Below are 4,417 nucleotides of genomic sequence, written 5' to 3' on the forward strand. Positions count from 1 at the left end.
ATGGGAAGAAATGTGTCATGTTTATGTATTTAACCCGAAGACAGCTCTTGAAAATCTCAGAAGCTTGGCAAACGTAGCGTATGACAAGTATAGCGTATAACTACTACAGTGAGATGTGCAGCATGATAACAGTATCATATAACATATTAAAAGAGCCTAGTTGTTTGCTACATACATGATACTTTTTTCTAATAAGCTTTTTTTTGTCATGTGTGATTCTTGGGATAGCAATCAGTCAGTTCACAACTTTGGTCTAACTTCAATTACAGGATGGATTGCCATGAAAAGTTAAGACATTCATAGTCCTTAGAGAACGAATCCTACTGATTTTGATGACTTTTTACCTAGCGTCATCTTTCATTCTGTTCGTCCAAAACTTTGGGTCATGACCAAATAGCTGCAAATCTAAGAACAATCCCATCAGCCTCAGCTGTTCTTTGTGTTTAGTGCTAATAAGCAAATGTCAGCATGCTAAAACACTAATCTAAGACAGGGAACATGGTAAACATTTTACCTGCTGAACATCAGCATGTTTGCATTGTCCTTGCATTAAGCTCAAGTAGGCTACAACCTCATTGAACCGTTCTCGTGGCTGCAGACCTTTAGTCCTCTATCTATTTATTGTTTTCTAATAAAATAATGGATATTGGTACGTCATCAGGGTTCTAGTCTAACAATCTCAAATTCACACTTTGCTAGAAAAACACCTTTTTTTGCCTATTGGAGAGAAGAAGTACAAACAGACAAGAACAGGGGGGAGAAAGATGGAAATGATATGCAACAATGTGGGATGCCCCAATATTGCCTCATTTGAAAGGCAAAAAAAAGGTTGGGAGCCACTGATTGTCACACATCTAGAGCATTTTTCGACAATCCCACTGATAAACATTTGATATAAGGGAACCTTTGGAAACAAACCAATGAAAATGGAAAACAATCAAAGTGTACACTGAAAGATGAAGCATAACGAATCAGAACAGGACATGTCACACGGGGCCAGGACACACCAGGCTGGGTCATGCTGCTCTGGGATTTATTAAGTGATTTTCATTTTTTTTTTTTTTGTTTATTGTTTTTCACTTGCGCTCCTGTCAGGAGTGTGGTAAATGGGACAGTCAAGCAGCAAGAGTCACAGTTCATCATCATCACCATCATAATTATTATTATCACCATCATCATCACCACCACTGTCATCACCATTATTATCATCCTCGTCATGGTATCATAATAATAATAATAATTTCCATCATCATTTAACTTTTTTCCTCAAGCTAGAAAATAATTTACATCACATTGTTTTTACTGACTTTTGAGACTACAAACATTCCAGCAACACACTCTAGGATTAAGGGTGGGTATCAATCAGAAAAGCATGACTTTTTGCATAGTATTAAATGAACAAAGACAATAAGTTCTCTATTTACAATTATTGTATAGATAAAAAAAAAATATCCTAAAAACAAGATGAACATTTAAATCACTTACCCATAAATGGCTAAGTATGCCAAAAAGTTATCTGTTGGCATTTCTCTTTTTCTTTGTTCCACAAACTGCATGCGGCTAAATACAGTACATCGAGGCAGGTGAGAGTATATTGCAAGAAGTATCATTGATATCATCATAATCATAATCATCATTATCGTTGGTTCATCATTAACATAATTATTGGTTGTTACAACATGTGTTATCATTTGGATGTAATCATGATATTTTGAAGTGTTTCTGACAGGAGCAGCGATTGATTGATTACATACAGCCAAACAGCTGTATCTGCAGTAAGACTCGTTGTGGTGCATGATGGTAGACGTAGTCAGGAAGAGTTCCTGTTTTCACACCAGTCCGCATGGTGTTTCTGTCCTCAGTAGACTCATTGCTGTATTTACAAAGATTATATCCAAACTTGTTGTCGTTGCATCCTCTTAAAGCTGAATGTCCTCCTGGATGTAAAAGTGTTTGGAAAATGTTGGCTTACAGTAAGTCTTTTTTTAATTTAAAATACTGTTTGTTTTGTTTATTGTTTTTAATTTTTTACAGACAAATAAACAAATAAATTGTCAAGTTAAAACATTGAAAGGAAACTAAATAAATCAACAGCTTTTAAGCAGAATATCATTATCCAGACAGTATTTTCCCAACTTAAATAAGATTTTATTCAAATGAAATGATCCATGTTACTTTTTCAACACGCCTGAGCTGACTAGTAATATTGTGCACCCTCTCCAGATGGACAGATCGACTGGGAAATGACAGAGGAGGATAGAAAAAAAGAAAAAAGAGCTGTTTGGATAAGTAATTGTATATATGTAGTAGTGTATAGGAGTGTATTGTGTAAAGTAGAAAAATCGTCAATTTTTTAAAGTTGTATAATGAGCCCCTCACGTCATGCTTGCCAATGACTTCGGTTAGTAATAGAAATAACAATAGCACAGGCTAGTTAAGTGGCCTTGTCCTTCTGAGTGCAATAAGACTAGGTAAATGTGCCTGCAGTCTGTAACTTTTCTCTGGTAATGTCTGATTGGTCAAAGCACAATAAAGTTACAACTAGTGAGTACAGTTGAGATGCTAGGTTACTGTATATTCTGTGACGGCAGGAAGACAAGCTTGGTTAAAACACACAAAGCACATCTAGAATTACACCACAGAAATTTTCATTCATAACCAGATAGTGCAGAAAAGGATCTTATTTTTTATATATAGAAAAAGAGTCAAAGCAACATTCCATGTTTGTTGTAATTTGTCTTTTTTTTGTGTCGGTTTTCCTTTTTTTTTTTTTGATGTTAAAAATGTCAACAGCTTTGCGGGGCTGCGTGTGTCACTCTGCCAGAGGAAACGGAAATCCTTTAAACCAAAAATAAATAGAAATTAAATTTTAAAAAAAACCCATACAATATATAGAAAAATTTGAACAAAAACAAAAGTCTGATTTCCATGCAGCACAGATAAGCCAAATATAACAGATTTCTAATAGGACTTGATCGCAGCCTTTTTGATGGTCACACATATTTTTAAATCATCAAGTCCTTTGAACAAGCAGATCTAGAAGACAGTTCACTGTAAAGGTCCTGATATCAGCCTTTGACTCGAGCCCTGACCCCAGGTCAGTGCTGAAGCACAGAAAAAACATAACGGAACACAATAAAAAAGAGAGAAGTGGAAAAAAAAAATTAAATATTCCCCCTCTGTCACAACAAGGAGGCCTCTGTTTAGAAAAGTCAAGCCACTCAAACTTGATCCCAACAATCATATAGAGTAATACTAAGATTCCACATTTACTACATATCCCATTATATTTTGGTTTCTTTTTGTTGGTTAATCCTCTAAATATCTACAATATTTGAAAAGATAGCAGGCAAAATCCAGCACATGGTTTTTCAGTAATAACTCACCAACACAGCTCTTGTCCTTCTGAGCTTCAACTTTGCCTCCTCTCCTTCTAGAAACCAGGAAGTTTATCTCTACGAGGTTGTAAACAAATTACATTCTCTTTAAGACATAAATAAGTCAAAGTATTTTGAGCCATTGAAGCAGGAACAAGGCAACATGCCAACAAACAAAGATAAACTCTCTCTAAATATATTTATATGTATTTATATTTATAGAATATATCCCATAAATGCTATCATCATTATTATTTTGCGTTCCTCTTTTCCGACAGGTGCAAAACTAACTGTGCAAGTTGAGCCCTACCACCTCAATACACATTTCTGTTATGGATGAAATACATTTTTACAGTCGGGTACATGTTCATGCCACACAGAAGAGGGAACTTTGCAGGCCAGGAACTCAGAGAAGCCGTCTTTAAAATAGTAGTCAGAAGACCTAGCCCATCAGAACGAAATAAAATTAAAAGCCTTTTAAATAAAACTTGGGTAATGTACATTCATGCAGGAGCAACAATAATAATAACAATAATAATAATCAGAATCATAATAATAACAATGTTTTTATAATTTAATTTAAACTATTATCAGTATTGACAATTTTGTTGTTAAGGAGAGGAAGTGTAAGGGGAGTTTCGAGTCTGTCCTGTTTTGTGATTTTTACTCCTCAGCAGTGTCTCCCTCCTCATCGTCCTCCTCCCGGTGCCACTAAAGACGCCGTTCATACAGTACATATGTGCAGTCAGTGGCACTCTTACACAGTACATGCTCACACGAATAAAGTCTAACCCACCACCACTGCTGCCACATAGAACCACAGAAGCAGGATGGCTGTGTAGGTTTTGTGGCTTTGTTGCGTGTTTTTGATCGTATGATGAGTTTGTTTTTCTTTTCACCTTGCCATATTACTTTAGACTTTCTCCATTTCAAGAGGAGAGTAGAGCTCAAAGAGCTCAAGGTTAAGCAGGGGAAGGTTGTGTCCTGTGTAGGTAAGTAAATGGGGTTTGTGGGGGGGTGGGGGTGGAGGTAGGGGTGTT

The 4,417-nt window shown here is 36.1% G+C and overlaps 1 long non-coding RNA gene across 1 annotated transcript in view; it reads left to right on the forward strand.

The window, feature by feature from the left end:
- Positions 1-647: 647 nt before the first annotated feature.
- LOC116687443 (uncharacterized) overlaps positions 648-4,417 on the forward strand; it is a 19,946-nt gene continuing 16,176 nt past the window's right edge. Inside the window, exon 1 of the long non-coding RNA XR_004331544.1 lies at positions 648-785. This is a non-coding gene — a long non-coding RNA (uncharacterized LOC116687443). The remainder of the gene's footprint in view (positions 786-4,417) is intronic.

This window comes from Etheostoma spectabile, chromosome 4 (assembly GCF_008692095.1).
Source record: "Etheostoma spectabile isolate EspeVRDwgs_2016 chromosome 4, UIUC_Espe_1.0, whole genome shotgun sequence".
NCBI lineage: Eukaryota > Metazoa > Chordata > Actinopteri > Perciformes > Percidae > Etheostoma > Etheostoma spectabile.